Source organism: Martes martes, assembly GCF_963455335.1.
Source record: "Martes martes genome assembly, chromosome: 13".
NCBI lineage: Eukaryota > Metazoa > Chordata > Mammalia > Carnivora > Mustelidae > Martes > Martes martes.
The window spans coordinates 8,490,810-8,505,861 of record NC_137901.1 but is presented as its reverse complement, the minus strand read 5'-3'; positions in this window follow the sequence as shown (position 1 = coordinate 8,505,861).

The window sequence follows — 15,052 nt, the reverse complement described above, 5'->3', positions numbered from 1 at the left end:
CAGAATCATTATAAGAATTCAAGCTGAGGCTACAAGGGCAAGGACAATTTCTTCTACATAATTACTGCCTGCCAAGACCCTGAAGAGCCAGGATAACACCCGCCACCATCCTGTTGGGCCCTTTTCACTCACAGCCATGAGCTTCCCATACATGTCGCAATGGTTTCCTGGGGCTGCCTTGCCAGTTCTAGGTCAATTTCGTGTGATACACAGGAAGAGCCCGCCTGAATAAATACCAAGTAAAATGCACAGCCTAGAGCAGTGACCTAAAATGCCTAAGAACACGCGCTGCATTTACCTCACTGTCTTTTTCAAGTCCTACAGGAGCTAATTAGGGCTTTCAATCACAGAGCAATTACATGAACCAGAGTCAGCCAAGGAAAATGTGTCCTATTCCTCGAGCCTAAACATAAGGTAGTCATTACCTTTTAAAATACTTACTGTCTAAATTGTCACAAATCATTGATGCTACATTTTCCTTTTAAAATGTGCCATTTTGATTTCAGTAATATTTCATAACATATATGATATAAACATTAATCCAGAGAATTAATTCAAATGAATCAAGAACTTCCACTCTAAATTCTATCTATAAAATGTGTATACATTTGGAAACACTTGCTACAGTGTTCTTTATCATATGATCTGATATTCTGCTAAAAGTTATAGTTAAGAAAAAAATTTGAAAAACAATATAAAAAAGTTCGAGAAATTCCAGCTTAGCTCCTAGCAATAGGACAGTAAATCAACAAGCTTTTATAAATATTGATCAAGATTTGTCTAAATTTAAGCTTGTTTATGTTGACTTGGGGTTTAAACTAGAGTGAGAGATGCTTATCTTATAAAAATCGTTTCTGTTGTTGCCTATAATTCCAGCCTGGACACATGAATCTCACATATATGTGTATAGTTGAGATTTAATAATAATGATTCTATTTTCTATCAGTTATCTTTAATTCTGACTTTTCAAATTTAAGGGTCAACCAGAACTGGAGAAAGAAAATCATTAGATTACTTTTCCTATTCTTTAGAATTAAATAGAGCTGGAAATTTTATTTCAGTACTGCTATGTTATATAACTTTTAGGGTGTGGGGCACAAGGCATATGCCAATTCACAAGCACTAACCTACCCAAAAGGCAATATTCCCCCTGACTGAGGCTGACTACTGAGCTCAAGCTCACTGGGCTGCCTTACTAAGGTGGGCCTGGGAGGTTGGCTGGGGTATTTTTATTATTATTATTATTCAACTTATTTAAACAACAGCAAAAACCCAATTCATCCATTTCTCCCATCCCCTAACCCTTGCCTCTTGCAAATACCCATCTGTTCTCTGTATCTATGAGCTTGGCTTTTTAAAAATCAATAAATACTTAAGATTTTTATCAAAATTCATCCTACTTTTGCTTCTCGATTTATTAGAATTTTTCTGCTAAGGTAATCTTTTGTTACTATTAAAATTTTAGTTGGGTAAATACCATAAGCAGAGGAAAACAAATAAAAGTGCAGTTTGACAAAGTAATACACAGAGAACACGGTTATCACAGGACCCGAGACACAAAGTAGCTCTAGCTTTCTCCCTGGATTACAGCCTGTCCCCCCAGAATACAACCACTAAATTACAATCCCTCTCCTAACCTTTATAAAAATCACTGTCTTGCTTTTTCTTATATTTTCATCACATACTTGTGCATTCCCAACCATTCATTTCTGTCTGCTTTGAACTTTATCTAAACATGAATGAAACTGTATATATTCCTTTAAGTATTTCTTCTGCTCAATATTTCTAGGAGATTTATCCAGTGTGACATGTTGCCGTAATTCTTTAATTTATTTTGCTATATAGCATTCCAATATATGACTGTATCACTATTTATATATTCCACAGTTGATCCCACTTGGTGTGCTCTGTTCGGGGCTTCTAGAAATAATTGTGTTATGAGAGTTCTTGTGCAGGTCCCTTGGCACATACATGTTCAAGTTTCTGTCGTATAGACACCAAGGAGGGAAACTGCAGGGTCAGTGGAACGGGTATTTAGGACTGATAAATAAGGTCCAACAGTTTTCCCCACTCGTGAAATGAGAGTTCCCAAGATTCCACATCTGCACAAATTCTACCAACCATTTTAACATTAGGTATTCTGGTGTTTTTGTGGTGCTCTCTCATTAAGTTGTGTTTTTGGTTTGGTTTTTTTTTTTAAGACTTGTTTATTTGAGAGATTGAGAAAAAGAGAGCACGCACGTGCATGTGCACAAATCGGGGGAGGCGTAGGAGAGGGAGAGAGAGAATCCTCGGGCAGATTCCCGGCTGAGTGTGGAGCCAGGGACATGGGCTCAGTCCCAGGACCCTGAGATGATGACCTGAGCCGAAATCAAATGTTGAATGCTTAACCAGCTGAGCCACCCAGGTGCCCCTCATTATGGTTTATTTTTATTTCCTAGTTTACTAATGGAGTGGGCCACATTTTTTTTTTTTTTTAAGATTTCTATTCATCCATTCCACAGACAGAGATCACAAGCGGGCAGAGAGGCAGGCGGAGAGAGAGGAGGAAGCAGGCTCCCTGCTGAGCAGAGAGCCCGATGCGGGGCTCCATCCCAGGACCCCGGGACCATGACCTGAGCCACCCAGGCACCCCCACATTTTTACATATTTATTGGACATTTCATTACTTTTTGAAATGTAATTTTGAGGCTTCTGCTTATTTTTCTAGGTCCCCTATCACATTCTTATTGGTATGTAGGAAATCGTTTTTTTTTTTTTTTTAATATATTACCAATTGCAAACATTTTCTCCCACTCTATAGTGCGATTTTGCCTCTGTTACCGGTGAGTTTTAATAAGGAGAGGTTTTAATTTGGATATCAGAAAAGTCATCACTTTTGTTATGGTTAGCACTCTTGTTCTCTTAAGAATTACTTTCATAATCTAAAGCCTTGAAAATATTTTCTTATATTATCTTTTAAGAGATTTACTACTTCTAGGGCGCCCCCATGGCTCAGTCAGTTAAGCGTTGGACTCCTCTGATTCCAGTTCAAGTCTTGGAATCAAGCCCCATGCTTTGCTCCCAGCTCCGCGGGGAGTCTGCTTCTCTCCTCTGCCCCTCCCTGCCACTTGTAAGCTCGCTCAGGGGTCAAATAAATAAATAAAGTCTTTAAAAGAGAGAGAGAGATTGATTCACCATTTCGTATTCAAATTTAGGTCGGCAATTCAATTGGAATGTAAACATGTGTATGGTAGGAAACAAAGGCTGAGGTTTTTTCCCCCCAGAGAAATAAACCGTAATAGTACAATTTATTGAGAAGAATGTTTGCACCACTGCCCTACGGTGCCACTTTTGTCACAAACATATGCACACACACCCTACACCACCTCCCAACACCCATGACTTTCTAGGACCTCTGATATCGTGGTTGGTTGGTAAAGGCCATTTTATCCTGAATTTGGAGACTTGCTAAAGGCTTGTAGATCTCCTTTAGGAAGTTACATTCTAATCCTAATTCGCTCTCGTTCGCTTTAAATTCTGTTAGGAATAATCATTGGATTTGATCAAATACCTCTCTACATATATTAAGGTGTTTATGTTTTGTTTTATTTTTTTCCTAAATCTCTTAATGTAATGAATTGATTTAACTACCATTAGAATGATAGTCCAACCTTGTCTAGGTGGAAAAAACTTCACTTGTTATGATGTATGATGTATTATTCTTTTTACATATTGTTAAAACTGAATTTTTAAAATAGTAACTTTTATCTTGCCATCATTTCAAATTACACGCAACTTACATCTGTGAGTTTCTTTTACTATTCCTGCATTAACAAAAGTCATCAATTATTTCTATTTTGTGCATTTGCTCACACACATGTGCAATCCCCCTATATATACATACACACTATAAACATACATAAATACAAACGTATATAATATAGGTACTAAATTTTTTTATCAAAAGAATAATTTGGAGGTATCATGCCTCTTTATTCAGAGAGAGAGACTGAATTCAAAAGGACTAAAAAGTGACTATGAAGAATAATATTGGGACAGTTGATGGGATTTAAGTGTGGACTATGTATTACATAATAACTGTATCGATGTTACATTTCCTGAAATTGATAACTGCATTGTGGTCATGGCAGAGAATGTTCTTTTTCTTGTGGTCTGCCATGACCACAGCTTTTTCTTTCCCCTGTCTCAGGATCCAACTCATATCCAACATTGTATTTAATTGACATGTCTCTATAGTTTCTTTCACCATGGAACAGTTCCTAAGTCTTCCGTGTGCTTCTTGATCTTTTTCAGATTATAGGAGAGTTATGCATAAAGTGTCCCCAAAATTAAAATCAGGATTCTACTCTATTTTTTGACAGAAATTCATCTGAAATGATAGTGTGCCCTTCTTGGTGCATAATTTCTGGAGTGATGGCAATTTGTCCCAGTACTGGTGAGGACAGGTTTAGATCATTTGTTAGGGGGCTGCCTACCAGTTTTCTTCTCGTTAAAATTACCATTTTTTTAATTAAAAACTAGTATCCAGGAAGATATCAGAGCCTATATAAGGATGCAATTTCTTATCAATATTTCACTTGTTAATCCTTTATTCTATTCATTATCATTTATTCCATCCTTCCTTCTGTATCAGCTGGATTCTACTCTAAGGAATTTGTTTTTCTTTTTCTCCCCCCTCACTGGTTCATAAGGTAGGTACGTTTTAAATTTTCTCAAATACTGAAAAGTTATTTTTACAAATGATTGGACCATTTTGTACTTCCTCTGGTAATGTCTGACAGCTGCAGTTGCCGCAGATTCTTACCAAATTTGATGTTATAATTTTTTTCATTTGAGCCCTTTCAGAAAATGGTGAAACATGATATTTCATCAGATATGTTTGCCATTATACTTGTCTATTGATTTGTTAATTATGAGCATTGCAACTTCCCACTTAATATTTTCAGTTCTTAAGCTGTTGTACAATATCTCAATGGTTTCCAGATTTTAATTAGTCAACCTAGAGTACATCGTTAATTTCAGATGTAGTGTTCAATAATTTATCAGTTACGTATAACACCCAGTGCTCATCACATCACTGTGAGGTCTCTTATTATCTAGGATAACAAGCTTAGTTATTGTAGAGCGGAAGGAAATTTTACTGTTCTGGATTCTTTTGACTCTGTTTTCTCAGTCCGTCACTTATGCGCATTTTCTTTTATGCTGGACAATACATGAAAAAACTTAGAGGCTATCTGAAGCTTAAGGTCAGTTTTTCTTTTCGTATTTCAGAATTTCTGTTAACTATTTTCTTGAAGATGTAAGATTTTATTCAGTTCTATTTACATTTTTTAAAAAGTATACAAAGCTATGGTAATAAAAAACAGTTGAAATAAAAGCAGGCACACCAATCGATGGAACAGAATAGAGAGCCCAGACATAAACCCTCACACATATGGTCAATTAATTCATGACAAAGGAACCAAGAGTATACAGTGGGGAAAGGAGAATCTCTTCTATAAATGGTGCTGGGAAAACTGGACAGACACATACAAAAGCATGAAACTGGACCACTATTGTACACCACACACAAAAATTAACTCAAAATGGATTAAGAATTTGAATATAAGACCTAAAACCATAAAACTCCCAGAAGAAAACATAGGTAGGTGGTAAGCATCTTGACATTGGTCTTGGGGATGATTTTTTTAAAATTTGACACAGAAAGGGAAAGCAACGAAAATAAGCAAGTGAGACTTTAAAGTAAAAACTTAAAGTCTTCTGCACAGCAAAGGAAATAATAAAATTAAAGGGCAACAGAATAGAAGAAAATGTTTGCAAATTATTTATCTGATGAGGGGTAAATAAAGTAAAGTAAAGGACTCATACAACACAATAACAAAACCAAAACAAAAAGGCAGTATGATTAAAAAATGGGCAGAGGTCCCGAACAGTTTTCCAAAGAAGATCTACAGATGCACAGGAGGTGTGTGAAAAAATGCTCAACATCATTAATTATCGAGGAAATGCAAATCAAAACCACAAGATAACCTCACACCCATTAGAATGGCTATTACCGAAAAGCCAAGAAATAAATGTTGGCAAGGATATGGAGAAACTGTACATAGTTGGGGAGAATGTAAACTGGTGCAGCCACTATGAAAAACAGTATAGAGTTTCCTTAAAAATTTAAAAATAGAACTCCCACATGTTCCAGCAATTTCACTAGTAGATAGCTATACAAAGAAAATGAAAACAGTCATTTGAAAAGATATATATGCTCCCATGTTCACTGCAGCATTATTACAAAAGCCAAGATATGTTAACAACCTAACTGACCATCAGTATATGAATGGGTAAAGAAAATATGGTATATACATAATGGAATATTACTTAGCCATAAAGAAGAATGAAGTCTTACCATTTGCAAAACCATGGATGGAACTGAGGGTGTTGTGCTTAGTGAAAAAAGCCAGTCAGAAAAAGATAAATATGGTTTGATCTCATTTATGTGTGGAACCTAAAAAAAAAAAAAAATGCCAAGTTCATAGATACAGAGAACAGACTGGTGGTTACCAGAGGTAGGGGTAGAGGGCGGTCAATAAAGGGGTCAAGAGGTACAAACTTCCAAGTATAAAATAGGTAAGTCATGGGGATATAATACCCAGCATGGTAACTAGAGTTAATAATAATACTGTATTGCATATTTCAAAGTTGTCAAGAGAATAAATCTTAAAAGTTCTTATCACAAGAAGAAATATTTTGGGGCGCCTGGGTGGCTCAGTGGTTTAAAGCCTCTGCTTTCGGCTTGGGTCATGATCCCAGGGTCCTGGGATCGAGCCCCGCATCGGGCTCTCTGCTCGGCGGGGGAGCCTGCTTCCCCCTCTCTCTCTCTGCCTGCCTCTCTGCCTACTTGTGATCTCTGTCTGTCGAATAAATAAATAAAATCTTTAAAAAATCAAAAAAAATTGAAAAAAAAAGAAGAAATATTTTTGTAATTATGTATGGTGGTAGACGTTAAGTAGATTTCCATGGTAATCCTTTCCCAATATATACAAATTTTGGATTGTTATTCTGTACACCTGAAATGTCATGTCAATTATGCCTCAATTTAAAAAAAAAGCAGAGAGAATGCTAGCAATCAGCCGTTGTCCTGGCACACTGTTATTGCTGGAACCACAATGACTTAATATACGAGCACACCGCACAGGGGTTGAAACAAATTCACTACAAACTTGTGGCAGAAGGAACACATCTTACTTGAGTCTGATTTAGTCAAAAGATAGGACAAATAAAAGGCAGCATATAATAGTTTCATGTTCACCCACGCCATTAATTTTTTATTAGACTGAATTTCTAACTTTAGAATTTTGCGAGATTGTTTTTTTTGGGTCACTTCTTCCTCAGCTTCCGATACCAGGAGGAGAGCTGATCTCTGTGCTGATTGACGAACGTCTCCAGTGCATCCCTAGGTGGGTTTGTTCTTGTTTTTGTTTTTGTTTTGCAAAAGATCGGATATATTCTAATTTGACCACATACCAACAGAGCATTGGAGTCTCAGGCCTCAGAAATCTCTTCACGTGTGCCGCTTTGGGGTCACAGTAGGACCGAATGACAGCTCTTCCGCCAAATTTGCTAATTCAACCCCTAGACACGGTCCCTCAGTGAAGCTTCAGGTTTTTTTTTTAGAGACCCGCAGTCTGCTCCTCCTGTCTGGGATAGTCCAGAATTAAAGCATCAGGAATCAGAGCGGGAGACAAAAATGAGAAGGAGCGCAGAGAAATGGAGAAAAGGACTCCATGTCCAGGGGCACCTCGTGCAGCAGATGCGCAGGGCGTCCCTTTGCGCACGGACGGCCCGTCTCACTCGGAGAGGGCAGCTGCCTGCGACAGGATTTAGGGGCACCAGGGAGCTCTGGGTAGCCCAAAGCTGATCAGGTAGGACTTCTTTGGGTTAGTAATTCTCTTTTAAATGACATTTACGTAAGATGTATTCATCTCATGACTTCATTTTTAAAGCCAAGTGAAATCAACCGGTGACACACTGAAAATTCTGGTTGTGGGTGAAGAACAGGCAAGAAGGCACAGTGCTGGAGCCCTGGGCGTGTCAGAGCAGGGCAGCTGTGTGCGGGAGCCCAGACGGGGGCTCTTTCACTGCAAGGCCACCGGGAGGGAAACCCCACTGAAAAGCAAGGCGGAAAACAGAAAGGCAACTGGCAAGAGTAAAAGCCGGGATTCGCCTCCTTAGAAATAGGGCCTAAAAACCCAGGCCCGCCCTGAACTCAAAAACAAAAACCTGGCCATGAGGTTTAGCATATAGACTCATTTACATGAATCTCTTAATACATTTTAAGTAAAAATACAAAATGTGTAGTACTGGTAAAGAACAAAACAAAACCCAACCTTTCTTCAAGTAGGGTGATTTGGAAAAAGACTACCCATCATTTTCTGGAAGTCCGGATTGGTAATGCTCACCTGTCACTCTATTTCCAGCAGCCGATGGGGGTGTGCACGTGCCCGTCAGTTTGACGGCAAGAACCTGCAGCTGTGTAGGAAGGAGGTGGAAATATAGGTCTGCCCTGAACCTTTATTTAGGCTAATCAAGAACATTTCTGATTTCTAAAATTAAGAGGCTAGGAGGTGCCCAATTAACGTCATTATGTCTAGTTCTTGGAGCACTTAAAACAAAAGCTATTTGTGTATCTGTAAAGAGAACAAATTATGCAGTCCAAGAACTGAAAAACGTGACAGTGATTTTTCAAGTTTCAGAGAGTCTTAACAGAAAACCACTGAGTTGTTTCGGGGTGCCCGTGTGGGTCAGTCAGTTAAGCTTCCCACCCTTGATTTCAACTCAGGTCATGATCTCAGGGAGGTGGGAGGCCTGTGTTGGGCTCTGCGCTCAGGGCAGAGTCTACCTGAGAGTCTCTCTGCCCCTCTAGCCACCCAAGTAAATAAAATAAAATCTTCAAAAAAAGAAAAGGAAAAATCATTTATTTGTGTCAAACGGACATCCAAATATCTACTGTACCTCAAAAAGCAGGGGGGCCCCAAAGCTATGACCTTCCTCATCTGGTCTGAACAGAGCTGTACTTAGAGAACTCCAATGCGTAACTGTATCATTTATTTTATTGACGATTTTATTTATTTGACAGAGAGAAAGCACAAGTACGTAGAGCGCCAGGAAGAGGGAGAAGCAGACTCCTTGCTGAGCGCGGAGCCCATCACGGGGCTGCATCCCAGGACCCTGGGATCATGACCTGAGCGGAAGGCAGTTGCTTAACCCATGGAGCCACCCAGGCGCCCCTCATTTTATCATTTAAAAAGCTTTTTCAGGTAATGAAATGACTTTGGCTCCTGCTTTTCCTGTCAGATGCTATGTTCCTTGTTGTTCTGACAATTCCATTTTTAAGACTGAGAATGAATCAAGAGCCCAGTATTCAAGAACCCTGGAAATAATCCTGAAATCTGACTACAGATTCAAACAAACTTCGGTGAAATACTTCGTGAAAGACTTGATAATATAAGGTGCCAGGTAAGAAATGAAATGATAAAATAGGGTTGTTTTTTTTTCCTGCTACCATTGGCATATCATAGAAAGTTTTGATTTTTTTCTGTGAGAGTGGGTTCTGTTTTTATTCTAAGTTCTCCTCTCTCAGTTGTTTCACTGACCTTTAGCATTAAGTCGAAATTTCTGGAGTTCTTACAGAAGAACTGGAACTATTTTTAGTTCAGAAAAGAGACAATGAAAGATAATTATACCTTACTGTGAAAATGGCTAATGCAGGTAAGGTATTTTTCATGGCACATTTTTATTCCTAGGATGAAATACACGTAGGATGAGCCTGAGGAGGAGTTTATAAAAATGTGAGTTGCAGAGACATACTGGGAGCCAAAACTCCATATCGTGGTGACATTTTTCTATTAAGAAGCATGATATCAGATAAAAAAAGAATATCATTATTGCAACTGGCAGCAAGCTTGTGCATATCCATGTGTAATCTCAACATGACAATTAGTTACTAGGGAAAAAAAAAATCCTCTTTTCATGTAAACTAAGAATTTCATCTGCACACATCAGATTTAGTCATTTTTAATGAGAAACGGATATAAAAATATTATACACACTTTTAACTACTTTTAACTATTTCTGGTGTATAGGTTAGGACACTGCCTATATATTATTCACAGCAGAAGTGCTTGACACAAGTTTTGTCCTAGGATCAAACTGACAGAATAACAAGCGGCTTCTCGAATCCCTAATCAGAGAACAATACTGGGATGGAGAATTTTTATGTGCCTCATGATGTACTCCCCAAATCTGGAAGAAAACAAAGTAAGGCAGAGACGCAGCCTAGGTAGAAAGATGTAGGGACTCTCTCCAAACTGGCCACAGCTCATCAGCACCAAAGATGGCTTGTGAATACCCAGAAGTCACCGGAAAGGTCACTTTTCCTGTGTCTCTCAGGGAAAAATGTGAGTGCAGGAGAATCGTCCCCCAGACCCAACAGCATCAGTAACAACGAAAAAAAGAAGGGGAAAGGCATCCTTTAATTAAGAAGGAAATTATTTTATCACTAAAATACTTAGAAAATCAAAAACCACAATCACAAAGCAGCTCATCTCAGTGCCAAAAATAAATTTTTAAAAATGTGTGTGCTATGCATACCCTCCTAGGAACTGACCAGGTAGGTAAAAGTATACATTTGGAACTTGACTTCCAGTTAGCATTTGAGAAGGTGGTGCTGGCATCATGGCGGGGGGTGGGGGGAAGCAAGGAACCTGAAGAGGTACCCAAGCATCCTACTTACCAGTCACATAGCAATCCCATATGTCACACTTACTGTATACCAAGAACTACTTTAAGTGCTTTGCAAACATGACTTCATTTAATCTACAGGGTAAACCTATGAGCAAGCTACTATTCCCGAGCATATTTTACAGGTGAGGAAACGGAGACACACAGATACAGTAAGCGCCACAAGTTCACAGGCTATGTAAGCAGCACAGAAAAAGTCTGCAATTAGACACTGTGGCTTCACTGTTCATGGTATCTTCTGCCATGCTAGTTCCACCGTGTCACGTGATGAAATGTGCCAGGTTACAGCTTGGCTTTTTTTTTTTTTTTTTTTTTGCTTTGCTTGTTCTTTTAAGAATGAACAAGTGAAAAAGAAAAGCTGATGGAGAATGATTTTAACTAATTTTTCTTGCTTCATTATCAGAAGACACCCACACGCACACACAGCTAGGAGATTCCTGCCAGAAGTCTACACAGCTAGAAAATACTACATCTAGGATTTGTATCTAGTGAGTTAGGTTGTTTTTTTTTTTTTTTTTATAATGTAGACTTAACTGATTTCATTGCCTTAAAAACAAAAATATTCCACATCGGAAAATAAATTACTTTCTTAAAATATAAAAGAAAAGCTGCCTGGAGTAAAAACTTTCAAATATACATCAAAATAAATCTGAGCAAAAGCAGTACCACATATACACACATAGGCAAACAGTGAAAATTTTTAAAAATAAAAGATGGAAATTTACTAAATATTACCAAACTGAATCTAGCTCTACATTGCAATAATATGGCTTAGACACAGGGGGCTTATTTAAGGAACACATGCACAGAACCGCTAAAAAATATTAGACTACATTGAGAATTAAGAAGAAAACTCAACTCTGTCCCCACAAACTTGATAAAGTTCATATTGGGGGGAGGGAGGACATTCAACAACACAACAGGGCACAACTCTTACGGACCGATGTACATAATGATGTGTATTTGTCAAAGATTTTCAAGAAACAGAAATATTGTCTACCAAATCGAAATACAAGGACGTACAAACCAAATACAAACTAAACCCCCAAGTAAATGGTATTTCTCATCTACCAGCTGACAAAATTTAAAAAATCGGATACTATAAAATTTGGGAAAAATTGTAAAACAACAGAACACTCACCCGCTGCAGCTGGAGATGGAAAACGGAACATCACCACCACGAAAAACATTTTCGGCATCGCGCAGCGGAGCTGAAGGAACGCGCGACGGTGGTTCGCACACGGGGCACGTGGGAGTCCCAGGGCAAGGTTTAAAGCTACGGCGGCCGGAGCCCACCTGTAGCCGGTCCGATTGAACACGCGCGGAGTGACAGCTCGGGGTTGGGCGTTTTAGAAGCTCCCCAGGTGGTTCTCGAGAGCAGTGATGTTTGGGAACCTCTGCCAGTCTCTGTAACTCAGGACCTGCGCCACGGAGTCCGGGGCTTCGAGGGTCCCTCCCACGTGGGTACCAGGACAATTAGAAGAAAGGTAACAGTAACCACAGTCAGGATAGCAGTGTAATTAAAACAACCGGAATGCTGGGGCGCCTGGGTGGCTCAGTGGGTTAAAGCCTCTGCCTTCGGCTCAGGTCATGATCTCAGGGTCCTGGGATCGAGTCCCGCATCGGGCTCTCTGCTCAGCAGTGAGTCTGCTTCCCCCACTCTCTCGGCCTGCCTCTCTGCCTACTTGTGATCTCTATCAAATAAATAAAATCTTTAAAAAAAAATCGGAATGTGCATCAGTCTAGAATGAATAAATCATAGTGGACTATTGAGCAAAACAGAAAAAAAAAAATAGTAAAACTGCATGCTTTAATAGCGTTGATTCTCAGAAGCCTAATACTGCGGGAAGGAAGTACGTCTCAGAAGATAAATGTGGTTTTACTCTCAGTTGTATGTGGTGTCTAAGATACACAACACGTAGAGCTTTGATAACACGTACACAGTTGGATAAGGAAGAATATAGGAAATGCAGGGGGCCAGGGGTGGAGATTTCAAGATAGCGGCTGATGCGGCGAGAAAGGAAACTAAGTGGCCAGGATGGAAATCCCGGAAGCTGCACCTCCTGGCCTATGTCTTGACTCAGTTGTGATGTGCAGCTGGTTCTTTTCTTGTCCTTTACCTCTCTCTAAGGTTTCCTACACATTCTGCATTAGTTATATTTCACAACAACTTTTTTGTCATTAACATGAAATGCATTATTTGTTTCAGGGGTACAGGTCTGTGAATCATCAGTTTATACAATTCACAGCACTCACCAGAGCACATACCCCCCCCCCCCAACGTCCATCCCCCAGCCACCCCATCCCTCCCAGCCCCCTCCCTACCAGCAACCCTCAGCTTGATTCCTGAGATTAAGAATCTGTTATGGTTTGTCTCCCTCGGGATCCCATCTTGCTTCATTTCTCCCTCGCTTCTCACCACCCCCCTGGCCCTGCCTCTCAAATTCCTCCTATCAGGGAGATGATATGATAATTGTCTTTCTCTAGTTGACTTATTTCGCTCAGCATAATACCCTCTAGTTCCATCCATGTCGCTGAAGGTGGATTTCACAACAATTTTAAAAGAAACGATTGCAGAGATTTTATACAGAAGAGCGGACGATCATGGGATCATGCAGTAACCGTCACTCAGGCCACCGAGAAGAGAGTACACAGCTGCAGCGTCAAGAGAGAATACAATACCACTGTGGCAGGGGTCTTGGTAAAACGTTGCACAGTTAAGTCTAGGTAACTACAGGAGGTCTAAGTCACGGGTGGTTTAGGGAGGCACTCAGGACTTAGCAATTCCGAAAATGAAGCAGATCACGATGGGCAGGGTCGGCAGCAGGAGTGCAAGGTCAAAGGTATCTCATGGGTTTTTATGCTGAATCACGTGACGACACAGGTGTCCTTTATTAAGGCAGGAAAGCGTGCAGGTGGAGTAAAGATCTTCACCAACAAGGTCATGCTCCTGGGGACAAGTTCGATCAGACTTGGCTCCTCTAGCAAGCAGGATGGACGTGAAGGCTGGATATAAAAGTTGGGTTTCAGGAGAAGCACTCAGGTGCATTTTTGAGGCTCATCAGTCTATAACTCTTGCATGTAAGTATGGCTAAAAAGAGATTTCATAGAAAAATGTAAAGCGACAGGACAAATTCGGAGGCGGGTATAGAAGGTCTGGGCAAAGCGCACTGACAAGACATGCCCGACAACTGAAATGACCCGATGAGGTGTTCTGACCTTGAGGAAACAAAAAATACTGCCGTATATCAGTAGAAGTCACTTTTACTTATTACATATTAAATGCTTTTTTAAAAAATTAAAACCTAGGTGATCCTATGGCTGATACACTTTTTTTTTTAAATAAAAAATGCTGTCATTGGCATTTAAAACGAAAATCTATAAATTCATTTCAGCAATGTATAAAACTAAGCACCTGCTACTCATTTACTAGTCAAAATTCTAAGGAAATGAGAAAACAGTAATTACATAGAACTTTGATGCATCTTTTAAGTTCAAGCAAGTATCAACAGGTATGTTTAACTTTACAGTATTCACATGGCCCATTGTTCTTAAATTATAGAACTTTATAGAAAGCCCTAAAATGTTCACATACCTGGTCTGTCGCTGACATTGTGGAAGAGTGAGCAGGACAGCTGAGTCATTTTCCTTTCAAACAGGAATCTGCAAATATTTGAAAATGAAAAGGAGGGTGGCCTGAAGAATCTGAGAAAATAAGTGGCAATTAGAAGGCTGAACCACCCACGAATGTGATGATGTTATTTCGTGCCAGACATCCCTGCTTGAAAAATGCAAAACTTTCTGTAACATGAGCATAGTCCCATATTAGTTAGACCAATGAGGCTCATGTGGTTTAGACAACTTGCTGAAGGTCATTGACCTACACGAGGCAGTTTAGAATGGAATCCGTGATGATCTAACTATAGGTTCATCACAAATTACGATGAGATAATGTTTCTGGAAGCAGGACTGGCCCAAATGTTCTTAAAATATAGAACTCCACTGCTTTCATAATTTTAATTTATTGCCCTAAACTCAGTTTTCCTTCTTGTATACAGACTGAATTCTTAGTAAAATAATTTGTGTAGCTTATCCAAAAGCTGTCTGCCACTTTATTCATTGAATGAGCATGAATTCCTTTGTGTAATATTTTGTATTATTCATTCATGATATTAGAGCTCACTTCTGTACAAACAATGAATCATGGATTTCAATTTTGAAACAATATTAATCATTAATGGCATCTAAATCTGTC